This window comes from Sorex araneus, chromosome 3 (assembly GCF_027595985.1).
Source record: "Sorex araneus isolate mSorAra2 chromosome 3, mSorAra2.pri, whole genome shotgun sequence".
Classification (NCBI taxonomy): domain Eukaryota; kingdom Metazoa; phylum Chordata; class Mammalia; order Eulipotyphla; family Soricidae; genus Sorex; species Sorex araneus.
Genome location: NC_073304.1, coordinates 85846907 through 85862472, shown reverse-complemented (window position 1 = coordinate 85862472; position 15566 = coordinate 85846907). Strand labels below are relative to the sequence as shown.

The 15566-nt window shown below is 58.6% G+C and overlaps 1 protein-coding gene across 3 annotated transcripts in view; it reads right to left on the bottom strand.

Moving 5' to 3' along the window:
* Positions 1 to 15086, bottom strand: part of PAK6 (p21 (RAC1) activated kinase 6) — a 40263-nt gene extending 25177 nt beyond the window's left edge. The window contains exons 1-4 of one of the 3 annotated variants that reach the window (XM_055131471.1): positions 15006 to 15086; positions 13729 to 13799; positions 13197 to 13401; positions 1455 to 1572 (exon numbers count right to left, since the gene is read on the bottom strand). The gene's annotated coding sequence lies outside the window, so the exon portion shown is untranslated. Of the gene's footprint in view, positions 1 to 1454; positions 1573 to 13196; positions 13402 to 13728; positions 13800 to 14332; positions 14901 to 15005 lie in introns of those variants that run through there. The other 2 variants (XM_055131470.1, XM_055131472.1) reach the window with 2 other exon arrangements.
* Positions 15087 to 15566: the final 480 nt, after the last annotated feature.

Sequence of the window (15566 nt, the reverse complement as noted above, 5' to 3'; positions counted from 1 at the left end):
TACCCGCTGTGCTATTGCTCCAGCTCTGTGGAGGCCTCAGTTTAAACCGTGGCACTGAATATTCCTGAGTATCAACAGGAGAGACCTTCAAACATGGACCTGAGCACTGCTGGATGTGGCCCATATACTCCTCCCCCACAAAAAAAAAAAAAAAGAAAAAAAAGAAAAAGTGAGAATCTGGACCCAGCTCCATCTTGTTTCAAATGTCCAGTGTATGGCCCAAGGAGCTTTGCAATGTTTGTCACCCTGACTACAAAACTCCCGAGCACAGGGACACAGAGAAAGTACAGGAGTTAAGACCTTGCCTAAGGCTGACATCCATTTGACTCCCAGCACCACAAAGTCCCCAACCATTGCTAGCTGCTGCCCTAGAGGCCTCTGGACATGCTGGTATATCCCTAGGGTCCTCTAGCACTGCTGGAGTGGCCCCAAGTCATCTTAGCACTGCATCCTCGAGCCCTCATGCTGAACCACAGGCTCAGTGAGCCTCGACTGCCCCGGGACCCCTCTGCATTGCTTAAGCACCCCCTGTCTCCAAACACACCCGAGCACTGACCAGAGATATAGCCCAGGGGTAGAGAAGATGCACGGTTTGTTCAAGGGCCTCAGTTTGATCCTTGGCACCAAAAAGAAGACAATGGGACGAGGGTCATTGCTCAAAGGGCTGGAGTACCTTTCCCGGGTTCCATCCCCAGCTCCACGTGCTCCCGTTCCCCCTGTCAGCATTGTCAGGGGGACCGAGTGACCCCTCGTGCCACCGGGGATTGAACAGCACAGCATGGCCAGGCATTGAACCTCCCAGCCTGGCAGGTGAGTGTCTCCGGACCCCTGAGAATTGTTCGGAAGTTCCCTTCCATGGTAAAAATGACCCAGGCACACCACAAACCGCCTCCTTACACCTAGACAAACCAGTCAGAGCCGGGACACCCGCCAGAAGGAGGCAGAAGGCGGAAAGTCCTTCCCCACGTGGACTCCTGTCGTAGTGCGGGCTGGCCCGGGAGCAGCCTGGACCAGGTGCCGCTGGCCGTGGGCAAAGCGGGCTCAGCCCGGAGCAGGCTGAGATGTGGCAATGGGCAGGCAGGCTGGGATGTGCCCACGGCACCTCTGCCTGAGGCAGCTCAGCTCGGCACCAGCCCGGGGAACACAAAGCCCCTTCTCAAGCAGGAACTCTGTGTGGCCTTGGTGACAGGGCCCACACAGCAGCCAGACCTGACCACCAGGCTGGACCAGGGAGCCGGGAGGTGGCCCCTGCAGTCCTGCTGGGGGGTGAGCGGGGTGGAGGGAAGAAGCTACTAAGCATTGAGAAATGGCGCCCGGCTGGGGCCTACAACAGCACCATGCGTGGGCACATGCTGGCTTGCCTGCCCACTGTCCCGTCCAGCCTTGTCCTTCATGCAGCTCTTGAGAAAGCATGGCCAGACCTCCCCCTGGGGGAGCGGAGGGCTCTCACTCACCTCCGGGCTGCCTTCCTCACTGCTTCTTCCTCCCCACGCCTCACTCTAGGGCGGGTGGAGCACTCGGGTCCCGGCAGGATGGCTGAGGACCTCCGGGGGCCAGTCCTCCTTGGCCTGCCTGCGTGCAAAGAGACAGGAAGCCATGGGCAGATCGGAGGAACCACCCCCATCCGGGGCCCTGGCCAGCGTCCAGAACACCGCGCGGGCACCGCCTTCCCCATCGGGCCCCCTTCCTTCCCAGGTAAGAGGGGAGGTGCTGGGGGGGCTTGTGCTCCCCTCTCCCTGGCTCTCCTCAGGGACTCAGATCCCGCCCTCCACATCTCTTGGAGCCCCAGGGAGGTGGAAGAAAGAGAGAGGGAGCACGGGGCGCGGGGGTAGAAGGAGGCGCCCTCCACTCCCCCGATTCCAACCCCCCCCCAGGCCCCCGCGGTCCAGGGCTCCTCTACTCCACGTCTCCCTAAGGTCCCTCCCGGGCACCCCGGGGCGCAGGCCAAGTCGGACTCCGGTAAATGAAAAGCCGGGGAAGGCGTGCCGGCCGAGCTGGGAGCTGGGAGGTCTGCTCCGTGCCCCAAGCCTCCTCCCCGTCCTGGCGCCAGTCCCCGGACGACCCGCCACGGCCCTCACCCCAGTCCCAGCACCCACCTGTCGAGCGGGAAGCCCCCCGGAGCGCCGCGAGCCGCGCGGGACCGGCCCGCCCCGCGGGAGGGACGAGCAGCAGCGGCGGCGCCGACAAGTTGCAGCAGCGCCGGCCGCACCTGGCGGGAGCGCGGGGTGGGGCTCCCGGGAGCACCCGGGAACGCAGCGCCCGGGAGAGGCGCCACCGCGGGGCGCAGGGCTCCCGGCTCTCTCTGCCCTGCCCGTCGGGTGACCCCCCACCCCCCACCTCCCACCGCGTTCAACTCAACTCAGTCCGTCTGTCTAACCACTTAGATCCAGCTCCCACCCGCCAGCCCTTCGCCCCCCGGGGCCCTGATGCTGGCCAGTTGCTACCTGTCGGTGGCCCAGGGCTCACCTGCAGACCCAGCTCCGTGTCATTAAGTCGTTACCGCGCTCCGCAGAGGCTCGCTGTGGACCCCTCGGGGGATCCTGAAGGCGCGCCCCCTCACTGCTGTGCTCTGGCTCTGTGGGGCTCTGTGGCCCTCATGCCCTTTTAGGCCCCCCCCCCCCCCCGCACCCTTGCAGGTGGGGAAAGGCGGGAGTAGAAAGAGATTCCACTTCCCCGGCTCACTTTTGAGAACCCCCAGACCTCAGGATTAAAGAGAAAGATAGGGGTGAGGGAAAGCAAGCTTCCAGGAGCCTCGCCCCACCAAACAGCCCAACCACCCCAGCTGCACCCCCTTCCCTGTCTGGCCCAGGCCAGGATGGTGCCCCAGATGTGGCTCCTGCACTGCTGCTGGGGGCTGGCGGGAGGGTTTCTGGGCCTTAGATGCTGTGGACTCAAGGGCAGGACAGCGTGGCTCCTCCCCATCCCAGGGCCAGGACAGACTCATGTCCAGACTATTGTAGTGCATCAGTGCAGTTTCTGGGTAAGGCACTCGGGTGCGGGTGGGGGACTCTAGTGCTCCTCCTCCAGTTCACTCGAGGCTCCCTCAAACAGAGCTAAGGGGGTCTGCAGGCACTGCTGGCTCAGAGGCTGGCACCCTATCTGACTGCGCCACAAGTCCTCCCTGGGGAAAAGGTGGCCATGCCGGGGTGTGAGAATCTCTGACCTGTGGTGCTCTGGGAGGATGCTGTGGAAGTCAGAAACTGGGGTGCTCTAGACCCTGCTTCACACACACACACACACACACACACACACACACACACAATCCTTGTCTCTGCTCCTGGCTCCTGTCCCTACCCTGCCTCGCCTCCCCTACTCCCTGCATGGCACCCAGAAAGCCTTTTTCCTTCCCACCATGCAGCACTACAGACTCTACCACTAGCCAGTCCCTGACCTTCTATGGCCCCCCAAAGTGGCCTGCTGAAGCGAGGAGAGGACAAGTGGAGTGTGAGGGTCTCTACAGATCAACTATGGGTGCTCAGGTCCACAAGAGCTGAGCTGGCTAGAGGAGGTGGCTAGGCTGGGCTGGGACAGGGATCAGTTGCTGAGGATTTGAACTAAACCAGGAACCCAAGCTACAAAGGAATGCATTACGCTGTTGAACCTAAAATCAACACCCTAAATTGTTTCGAACTGACTCACAGACGCACATGCACAGTATTTTCTTTCCCTATAAATTCCTGACACAGTTAAGTCCTCACTTACCATCATCTCTGGGCTCCCAGGTAATGCACGGGAAACCCTCTGAAGCACGCAGACCCACCCCTGACAGGGTTGAACTTCCTTTCATTTCAGTTCTGACAGCTCCAGAAAGCCAGGATTGCTCTCCCTTCCCTGACTTCCCAGAGAGGCAACACTGGGAAAGGACTTGATTATTCATCTGCCCTCCACCTCACCCACAGCTCATGCCACAGTGCTGTAGAACTCTTCCAGCAAGTGTGAGCATTAGAAGATGATCAGAAATGAACAGGAGATTCATTTGGCCTGAATTTGGCCCCTTTCCCAGGAGGGCAATGGGCTGGGTACTCTCTCACTCTATAGGGAGCTAGTCTAGAAAACCCTGGGGTCCTCCTACCTGGATGGAGTTTGGGGCCTCAAGGGAGGCAGATATGCCCAAATAAGACTGAGCCAGGCGGTAACCAGTCTCCAGGCACTAGAGGTATTTAAGAAAGAAAGCAGATAATCAGCAGTCAGAAATGCTCGAGAAAAGGTGGCCAGACCGGATCTTGGGGCAGCTCCAGTCCCAGTTCTGCATTTCCAGTCAGAATTCCTGGTGGATCAGCAACTCCCAGGGTTGAGGCCTCTGCCCGAGGGGGGGGACTAGCTGGACCTGTGTGACTCTCAGCCAATGCCAGCACAGTCCTGCAGGAAATAGGCGCCAGGCTGCAGCATACACCTCTGTCAAGTGCCTTATTGCCATTCTACAAACTGGTCAGGTGCTCTGTCTGGGACCCCAGAGGAGACCTTTCACCTGGAACCATGATTGCTGGGGCCCTGCCTTGCTCCAGCCCATCTGTCCAGGCACCCAGGGCAGGTACCCTAGGTGTGGTGGCCGCTTACCAGCTCCCAACTTCTGTCTACTGGGCGTGTTGTAACTTCTGAGCACCTACACACGGCCGGGGCTGCGAGCCCAGGGGAGGGCCAAAGTGGAGAGATAGGGATCGCCTTGCGGTTTAGAAACACAAACACATTAGCCTTTCCTTGCACTTTTCTGCTCTGAGAACTTGAAAAGCTGCCTGGGAATCAAGGGCTCAATGCTGCTGGCAGTTCCATCCTTCCTTTCCTCTGGGGACCCTCTGGGGCTGCGCCCTCCCCAGAGAGCTGTCCATCACCCACTGCTACCCTCTCCCCACCTCTTCTCACCCCCAGGCAAAGCCCTTATTGCCTATTATCTGTCCAGTCTTGGCTCCTGCCAAGAAGGGACAATCCTGTGACGATTCTCTTTTGAGGGATGAGGAAATGGAGGCTCAGAGAGGTCATAGAACTTGCTCAATTCTTGAGGTTACTGAGCAGTAGAGCCAGAATTTCAACCATTGTGCAGGTACCCCCGCCTCAGACTCTGAGCCAGACCCACTCAGAAGTCCCTGCTTCCAAGGATTGTCTGGTGTCACTTGCCTGGGTGGGGCCCAGTCCCTGGGGACAGCTGGTGCTGGTCATCATTGGCTTCCCTGATGCCAACTCTGGCTGCCGCCTAAGAAGGCCCATCCTGTGAGGCAGAGGGGTCGGGGGCTGCCCTGGCTGCAATATTCACATTAGCATCCCCGCATGATGTGGGGGGCAAAGGGTGCCCAGGGCTCCCCCATCCCTGCTACTGAGTCACATGCCAGGGACCAGTGCTCGACCTCCTACTTATAGGCCAGCACCCCCCTGAAGTCCCTGCACCAAAATATGTGTCCTCACAGACCTGGAATAGGCATAAACAAAGACCCCCTGCAGGGGTGGCCAGGAGAACCCTGAGAGGGTGTCGGGAAGCTGCCACTCCGCCCCTCCCCCCACACCGCAGCCTGCAACCCCAGCCCTAACATAGAGGCACTTCACTGTCACTGCCTGTCGCCTCCTCCCCTCCTGCTCTGGGGTGGCCTGGGTCAGCACCCCTCACCCCGGGGGCCCACCCAGCTCCCTCCAGCAGAGGGTCTGAAGGCAGGGTGAGAGCCGAAGCATGCTGCTAAGCCTGGGGGTCCTTCGGCTGGAGGCAGGGCCCGCCCAGCTGTTGAGCCCGATTCTTGCACACCCTGGGCCCTTTGTCCCCCTAAACCTCCCCCAAGTCTCTGCTTTTGTTTCCTCCTGTGGGAGTCGGGGAGGTGCCCCTCTCTGGAATGAGGTCTAGAGCAGTTTCCCACAAGGGGTACGGGGCAGCTGGGGTCAGGAGTGCAGTGTAGCCTCTCTACAGCTGGGAACACTTTCTCTTTGTTGGCTTAAAAAAGGTGCTAAGGGGATGCTAAGTATTTCTGATTTTTTGAAAAGGAGGTTTGGAATAAATAAATGTGGGAGTGTTGGTGTACTGGGGCCTAAGCACCCCCAAACAGCATGAGGCAAGTCGCCCTCAGCCTCGCCAGGGGTTGAGGCTCAAGGTGGGCACTTCTAGGGAGAGGAGAGACAGTAAAGCGAGGAAGGTGTTTGCTTGTATGCTTCTGACCTGGATTCAATCCCCGACATCCCATAGGGACCCCTGAGTCCTGCCAGGAGTGATCCTTGAGCACAGAGACAGGCATAAGAGTCCTGAACACTGCCAGGTGTGGCTCCCCAAAACAAAAATAAAGAACCAAGGTGGGAACTTGGACCCCCACACCATGCACCATGCATGCAGCTACTATGAGGTGGTGTGTATGTGTGTGTGTGTGTGTGTGTGTGTGTACAGAGCGCGGGATGGGGGAGGGGGTTGCCCATAGGGCAAAACGCTGGTGCTCCTGCAGAACTGGCTAGTAACCTAAGTGTGTCCATCCGGCCCTGCAGATAGCCGTGAGCCCCACGCGGGGGCAGTGAATGGTGGGGAGAGTCTCTAAACATCCCTGCCACACTGCAGGACAGCTGTATCCCCCATACCCTGCACCTGAGCTACAGCAAAGCGCCACACCCAGGGCTCCTGCTCCTCCCAGACTGCCTTCCCCCAGGGCCTGCCTCTGCCAGGGGTCCCAGGCCAAGAACAATACACAGGCTTGTCTTCCCCCTGTGCAGGCTGGCACTGGGGGGCCGGTGGGGGGGAAGGTGTCATTTTGCCTAACAGTCCCAAAGGGTCCTGGTGACAGGAAGGAGCCACTCAGAGGCTGGGGCAGGGCACGTTCTGGCACCCGCCTCAGGAGCTTGGGGGTAGGTTCTGTGCCCTCTGGGGTGTCCTGTCCCCAGGACACCCTCTACGCTAAGGACAATTCTGGAGGCCTGATGGATTCATTTAATATCTTCTCCCTGCAAGGGCCTTTAACGGGCTCCAGGGTTCTGTTGTCTGCGGGAGGCACTAATGGCTGGGAGCCTCCGTGTATGGAAATATCTTATCCTTTTCTCTCCTCCAAGCCTCCAACCCCGTCAAGATCCCCAGGGATGGTACTGGAGCAATAGCACAGCAGGTAGGGCGTTTGCCCTGAACGCAGCCGACCTGCTATCCCCAGCATCCCATGTGGTCCCCCGAGCACCGCCAGGAGTAATTCCTGAGTGCAGAGCCAGGAGTAACCCCTGTGCATCGCCAGGCGTGACCCCCCACCTCAAAAAAAAAAATCCCCAAGGACAACACCTCTGCCCCTGCCACTGAGGGACAGGCAGGGACCTGGGGGTTGAGGGTGCTGCATGGGGGTGGGGGAGGTGGGAAACCTCCCCCTACCCTCTTTTCCGCTTGAGTCCTGTTGGATAGGGGGAGGTTGGAGTAAACATTATTTTCTTTGCTTGTTTTTTTTTTTTTTTTTTTGCTTTTTGGGTCACACCCGGCAATGCACAGGGGTCACTCCTGGCTCTGCACTCAGGAATTACTCCTGGCGGTGCTCAGGGGACCCTATGGGATGCTGGGAATCGAACCTGGGTCGGCCGAGTGCAAGGTAAACGCCCTACCTGCTGTGCTATCGCTCCAGTCCCTTCTTTGCTTGTTTTTGAACAACATCCAGCAGTCTTGGGGGCTACACCTGGCCTGTTCACTGGGGGGGTGTCAGTCTTGGCCCCCAAGTGTTCAGGGGTTTGTGTGGCGCCAGGGATTGTATGCAGAGCCCGCTGAGCTCTCCCAGCTCCACTGGCAGGTATGTGCTCCTGCCCCCCCCGCCCCCCCCCCCCCCCCCCCCCCCCCCCCCCCGTGCATTCCCCTTCACTTCCATTTGGAGCCTCATTTGCAGCTGAGAGAGACAGAGAACTGGGAGGGAAGCTGGCTGTTCCTGCCCAGCCTCAGGAAGTTGAAGCTGAGAACCAGTTGATCCAGTTTCACCCCAGGCCCTGGGCGCAGGCAGCAGGCCTTGAGCAAGGTGCCGGGCTCTTCACTCTGCTATGCGCCCTGCGGTAAGTGGGTTGGGTCTCCCTGCCCTGGGCTCAGGGTCCAGAACAAATCTGGACCTGAGATTTCCACGCTCTGGACCCAGGTCCCCTCTCCAGATCCTGCACAGCCAGAACGTGCTGAATGAAGGACACATCCCTCGGGGGCCACAAGCCCAGGGGGGCTCAGTGCTTTGAAATTCTGACAGACGCAGTGAAAAGCAGTGAGGTGCCAGCACTGGAAACCAAGACCTGGAAGGAGAGAAGCTGTCTCAGAGAACCCGAGGGTGAACAAAAGGCCGCCACATCCCCCGTAGGGATGGATCTCTGCAGGGCCTAATGGTCACAGGGGATTTTGTAGGAAATGCTGTCCAGCAGGGTGGGGCTCACATGGAGTCTGAGAGGTAGAAAGGAATCTGGCTCTCTGTTAATTCCCCTAGTTGCCTTCCCCCAATCCCTCTAATCTGGCATGTTCTGGGTTTGTTGCGTTTTTTGTTTTTGCTTTTTGGGTCACACCCCGAGAGGCACAGGGGTTACTCCTGGCTCTGCACTCAGTGCTCAGTGGACCCTATGGGATGCTGGGAATTGAACCCTGGTAGGCTGCCTGCAAGGCAAACGCCCTACCCACTGTGCTATCGCTCCAGCCCCTGGGTTTGTTGCATTCTTGTAGGTGAGCAGAATCTGGGATTACATTTTTAAATTCATAGAACAGGTCGCCTTTAATATTGGGCGGGTAGGGTCGGAGAGGTAGTATAGTGGGCAAGGGATTTGCCCTTACGTTGTTCTTTTTTTTCTTTTTGGGTCACACCTGGCGATGCACAGGAGTCACTCCTGGCTTTGCACTCAGGAACTACTCCTGGCGGTGCTCAGGGGACCATATGGAATGCTGGGAATCGAACCCGGGTCGGCCGTGTGCAAGGCAAACGCCCTACCCGCTGTGCTATTGCTCCAGCCCCAACTTCCAAATCTTCCTTGGAGTGATCCCTGAGCTCAGAGCCAGGAGTAAGCCCTGAGCACTGCCAATGTGGATTCCCCCCCCCCCAAAAAAAAAAACCCAGGAAAATAATAAATTGTGATTTGGGGGGAAAATGAATCCAGTACTGTGTGTTCTGCCTGGTATTGCAGTTATGTGGTATCCTGAGACCTTTCGCTGTGTTTTTAGGGCAGGAGTCTTCCAAAGCCACTTCTTCCATGAGGCTTTTTGCCCTTTTTCATTATTTTCTTTTTTTGGTTTTTGGATCATACCTGGCAGTGCTCAGGGGCTACTCTCTGGCTCAATGCCTGGGGTCACTCCCAGTGCTCAGGGGACTGGGTAGTACTGAGGAATGAACCCAGGGCTTCCACATACAAAGTATGAGCTCAGGTGCCATAAAGTCTATTCTAATTCCCTTTTTCTTTGTTCCTCTAACGCCGATAATCATCCCAGTCCAGGGGCTAATTCCAAAATTCATACAACAAAATAGTAAGCAACCCAACACAAAAAATAGATAAAAGACCTTAGCAGACACATTCCCAAAGATATGAAGTGACCACAAAGCACAGGAAAACATGCTCGGTGGCATCCCTTATTATTAGGGAACTGCAAATTGAAACCTCACAGGGTAGGAGGGCCTTTGTCAAATGGCTTGGAAACAAAGATTGGTGGGGATGTGAAGAAAAAGGTGCACTTCTCTTGTGGTGGGAATGTCAATTAGCAAGAACATGATGGGAAATAGTATGAAGATTTCTTTAAAAAAAAAAACAGGGGCTGGAGCAATAGCACAGTGGGTAGGGCGTTTGCCTTACATGCGGCCGACCCAGGTTCAATTCCCAGCATCCCATATGGTCCTTTGAGCACTGCCAGGAGTAATTCCTGAGTGCAGAGCCTGGAGTAACCCCTGTGCATTGCCGGGAGTAATTCCTGAGTGCAGAGCCAGGAGTAACCCCTGTGCACTGTCGGGTGTGACTCAAAAAGCAAAATAAAATAAAATAAAATAAAACTGTGGTGGTTGGAAATGTACACTGGTGACTGGATGGGTATTGGAACACTGACTGAAACCCAATCATAAATAATCTTGTAACTGAATCTCACTGTGATCCAATTAAAAATAAAACAAAACAGGGAGTTGGAGAGATAGGATGGTGGGCAAGGCACTTGCCTTGTATGTGGTCAACCCTGGTTAAGTCCCTGACACTCCATACGGTCCCCTGAACACCACCAGGAGTGATCCCTGAGCATAGAGCCAGGAGTAAGCCCTGAGCATTTCTGGGTATGGCCCAAACAAATGGAAAATTCATGTGATCCAGCAGTACTATTCCCAGGCATTTATTCAAAGGATGTGAGAGTACTAATTTGGAAGGGTATTTGTACCCTAGTATTCATAGTTACATTATTCACAGCAACTGAAACATAGATTCACCCTAAATGCCACGGAGATGTGAGCGGATGGAGCAGCTATAATTTTTCATATTCAACGGAACATTCTCCTAAATTTAAAAGATGAAATTGGGCCTTTGGAGGTCAACATGGATGGATGTTAGGTGATTAGGTCAAGAGAAATAAGGATGATAAAGACAGTACTATGGCTTCACTCAGGTAGAATGTGAATGACTAAAGCAAACCAACAGACAGAAAACTACAAAATCAAGATGTGGTGAAAACGGTGGTGTTGACCAGAGAGGAAGGGGGAGCAGGGTGGGACTCAGGGGGTCAGGGGACCCATTTGGTGGTCAAGTGGCCTTGGAACTTTGGTAGAACTTCACACACAGAGCACAATGCTTAATCCCTGAAATCCCACTGATTTTTCAGCCATAAGATATTTTAGCCATAAGAAATAAGTGACAAGGGAAAGAAAAAAAAAAAAGACAAAGAAATTCACTTGAAAGCTGAGAGTAGAACTGAAGCTTCCCTGAGATGACTCCTTCCTCTCCCCTCCCCTCCCCTCCTTCCCTCCTTTCCTTCCTTCCTTCCTTCCTTCCTTCCTTCCTTCCTTCCTTCCTTCCTTCCTTCCTTCCTTCCTTCCTTCCTTCCTCCCTCCCTCCCTCCCTCCCTCCCTCCCTCCCTCCCTCCCTCCCTCCTTCCTTCCTTCCTTCCTTCCTTCCTTCCTTCCTTCCTTCCTTCCTTCCTTCCTTCCTTCCTTCCTTCCTTCTTTGGGCAACACCCAGATGTGCTCAGCTTACTCCTGACTCTGCACTCAGAGATCATTCCTGAGTTTGAGGGACCATATGCAGTGATAGGAATCAAACCTGGGTTGGCCCAGTGCAAGGCAAGCAAGCTCCTCGCCCATGGTACTCTCTCTCCAGCCCAAGATTTCTTTCTACTTTTACTAACCCAGCACCCGGCTGGGTATGTGGCAACTGTAAGAAGTTGTTAGAAACAGTGTCGACAAGGATGCAGGATGGGGACAAGACTTGCCCCAGTGATAAATTACTTTTGCTGGGCAGTTGGGCTACTAAATGCCCACATGTTGTCTTACTCAGTCCTTCCCCCAGATCCTTTCTCAGAGGTACTAACATGAGAGGAAACTCAGACTGGAACAAGGTAGTCACTTCCCTGAGGTAGCCGTGGCAGGGCCGGGCAGCAGCCACCCTGATGCTGTTGTCCACCACCATCCTGCCCTGTTATCCACCCACCATCCTGCCTCTTCCCAAGCTCACAGCCCCCCGAGCACAGTCTCTGCTCAGACCTGCAGAAGCCGCTTCTCCCTTGGTTTCTCATTCACCACGAATCCGCTTGTCGTCCATCACTTTAAAGTTCAATGTTAAGAGTCATCTCGGGGCATGGGACTAAATTTATCATCGGGACTGGATGGGTCATGGTTGGCTGCTTCTGTGATGAATGTGAACTTGCAAGGGCGGGTGGCGGGTATGTGCGCAACCCCCTCCCCCCTGCCCCCACCCTGATACTGAGCTGGGCTCTGTACCTGGGCTGGTCCTGGCAGGGGTCGGCAGCAGGCACCTGTCCTGCTCACTTTTCAGCACTTCTCACCCCCCCTCACCCCGCCCCCGTCACTGCCCCACTCACCCCCCCCCATTCCGTGCTTTGTACTCAGTAGTCAAGATACTGTTCCCTGCCAGCATGCGCATGAGCCACAAGGTGCCAAGTGCCATCTCCCAGCACTTCCTGCTTGCCAAGAAAAGACACCCGCTTCCTTCATCTCAGGCCTCACCCACTTACGGACCCTGGGGCAGAACTGAGCAGGGGCGGCTTCCCCAGACCAGCACCCCGTCAGCCTGTCACCCTGTCAGCCTGTCAGCCCGCTGCTCTCCCGGGAGCTGGCAGGGCCAGTTGAGAACTTCGCTGCCTTCATAGCTCCCATCCTCCCTGTTTGGTCCCTCCTGCAGGCCTGTCAGCTTCGCCGGGACCCGGCTGCAGAAAGCCCTGTCCAGTAGTGTAAGAGGACTGCCCCTGGCTTAGTTTCTACTCCCAAGGCCCCTGTGCTGTGGCAGGGTCCCCCTCCTCCAGGCAGGGCTCCGCTTCAGGTCAGGACGGCTTCCTGGAGTCCTTCCTGCCTTCTGCACCCGGACACAGAGCACAGCAGCCTTGGGTGAGGAATGCAGCCTTGCAGCGTCGGCCTCCTTCCCACCGCCCGCGCAGAGGCAGGTCTGAAGGCCCGAGAGCACCAGAGCCGTCCGTGGCCCTCCCACAGCTGCAGCCTTGCCGGCTCCAGCTCTGCGCCCTGCAACCCACTGCCACCCTGACCCGTGTCTGATCCAGTAATGACCAGCTGCTGCACACACAGGTGACCCCCAAGCCTGGTGTCCCCTTTATAAAGAGTACCCTCCTACCCCACAGTTGGGGTCATTTTCGGGGGGGTTCATCTTGACTCTGGGTGCATGTGCACCTCCACTTTAGATAGCCTTCCTGGTCACCCCTGGGAATCATGCGGAAGGGGGGTTGTGGTATGGGAGGCCCCCACCTGCCTGTACCTTCCCTGTGCACGGCACAGTCAAGAGATCTCGGCTCATCGTTGGTCACTGGGGGTCTGAAAGGGCCACAAGCGACCTCCCCCCTCACCTCCCAACCCTGCTGCCCTTCTCAGGAGCACAGCTGTCCCCAACCAGCCACTGCTGGAAGCCGGGCTTCCAGAGTCATCCCCTGTCCTGGCCAGGGGCCCTTGGCACTCCTCCTGGCAGCACAAAAGTCTCCTTTGCCTGGACGAGCTTCTGCGAGGTGGGGTCCCGGCCCAGCACACCTGGGGGACCACACAGCCTATCTCTTCCCCCAACACACACACCCCTGCAGGACCGGGCAGGACCAGATCATGCAGCGTTACCTTGGCTTCTTGCTGGCGTCCGAGCGCTGTATCAGCCTGAGCTCCCGGGAGCCAGTCTGGTCCTGAACTGGGCGCCTGGGCGAAGGAGGGCACTCAGCCAGACAGCCCCTGAACCCGGCCCAGTGCCCAGGTCAGATCAGCGTCTGTGCCAGGCCAAGCTGGGCACACGCGGGTGAGCGGGAGCCTGCGGACGCCTCATAAATATCTGTGGGGTGAAACAGGAGGGGAGTGTCTCAGAGGCAGTGTGGGGAGAGGAGCTGGTGGAGGGGTGTCCTGGCTGCACCGCACCCGTGCTGGTCAAGCTGAAGGGGGAGGCAAGGGCAGAAAGAGAAACAAAACCCATTCCCGAGCCAGCCCAACTCCTGCTGGGCAAAATGTTTCCAATTACTGGATAAGGAAGAGTCATATCTGGGGGGGTGTGGGGCCCCACTCAGGAAACCCAGAGCCATCTGTCCAGCGTCTTCTTCCCCCCCCACCCCCCGGAAGTCCAAACTGCGGGGGGTGGGGGTGGCAGTTATGGGGAGGAGGTTACCTTGGTGACTCCAAGGGGTGCCAGGACCCCCGGTTCTGCAGCAGCGCAGGCAGGCGGGGCAGCAGCTCTCCCTTCAGGGGAGAAAAGAAGAAAAGGAAAAGGCATCCTCAGCGCTGGCCTGCGCTCCCGCGCGCCCTGCTCCGTGGGCACAGCCTCCTGCCTCCCTTGGCAGCGCCAGCTTACTCCGGTGCCCCTGAGGAGCAGGACCCGGAGCTGCGTGGGGGCGGCGGAGGGTCCACGCCCCTCTGCCTGACACACTGGGGCTGGCCTGAGGAAGGGGGCGCCATGCCCGGCCGGCAGAGACACGCACAGGTGCTGCCTGGCAGCGCGCGGGGAGGCTCACGCGTGGGAGCCGCGCCTCTGCCCCGCCGCCCCAGCCCTGGTGGGCTCCGTCGTCAGCGGACCCTCTGACCCAGCCCCTCCCAGGCTTCGGTCCTTAGCGCCTCCGAAAAGGGCTGGTCCTCGCGGCCAGCCTGCTCAGGCCAGGGCCGCGGGGACCCTTTCCCCAGCTTCTCTTTCCGGGGGAGCCCCCCAGCTCTGGGTCCCGGGCAGGGGGAGGGCGCACACGCATACGGGGGGCCACACCCAGCGCGCAGCCACCTACCTGGCCGCCGGGGCGGCCTAAGCCAATGGGGCCGCGCTCGCTCCCGCCCTGGGAGCCGCTCACCGACCGCCGATTCCCGCGGGAGGGGAGTTCAAAGCCGGCCCGGGCGGGCTCCAGCCTGCGGACCGGCCGCGCCTCTCCGGACACCTCCAGGCCCCCTGGGCAGCCCGCTCCCCATCTCTGCTATTGCACCTGGCCGGCGCGCAGCCCTCCTCGGGCCCCTCCAGGGCCTTCCATCGCCTCGGGGGGTGGCGGCCGCGTCCCGGCGGGTCCCATCTCCGCGGAGCCTCGGGGAGGCGGGGAGGGAGGGGAGAGCTGGAAGGGGCGGGACTCAGGTGCAGCTCCAAGTTTGCAGCTCGCCGAGCCCGCGGATGCAAACGCCAAGCCAGAAAAGCTCCGGGCCGGAGGGTGACTCAGAGCCAGTGGGCCGGCTTAGTCACCTGGATGGCGGCTCCCGGCTCCCGGCACGTCCCCCCGCGGGGAGCGGCGCCCTCCCCCACCTGCCGGCGCCCCCCGCGGGCTTGTCAGCGCGCGCGGGGCCCGGGGGCGCGCGCTCTCCCGGGGCTGCGGGGCGCGCGGCGTGGGCGGGCCGCGGCCTCCCGCTCGGCCCTGGAGGCGCGCCCCTCCTCCTCCGCCTCCTCCTCCTTCTCCTCCACCGAGCACCCCCGCTCACTTTGGGGTGCCTCCATTAAAATCCTCGGGCGAAGACCTGCTCGTTCGGGGCGCCGATCTGCTCCAACGTTGCTTGGCAATTCGGATATCGTCGGGGGTTGCCATGGGGAGGAGGGTGATGTCATTGACACACAAAAAAACCCACTGAATTTACAAATCAGCTGGGGCTGGAGCTATTTATAAAAGCACGTTTTACCCTGTCTCGCTGTAGGGGGGAGGAGGGGGAGGAAGGGCTGCCTACTCCCTCCGAGAAGCCCCCCCCAACCTCCGCGCTCTCCCCCCTCCCAACACGCCCGAATTGCCCATGGGGGGCCAGGTGAAGCTGGTCAGTGGGGCAGAGCTGCTCCAGCAGGGCACCAGGGGCGCTAGGTGAAGTCCCCAAGCGCTCACGCCTCCAAGCTTCCTCTCCTTCCTATGCCCGTTTTTATCCCAGAGTCCAAAAAAGGGGAACCCAAACCCAGCCTTGGTGCTCTGCTGTCCCTCCCAACCCCACCAGACTGGCTCCTCACTGGGTTGAACACTAACCACTGTTGGCTTTGGCCACCCCCGTGGACCTGGGGAG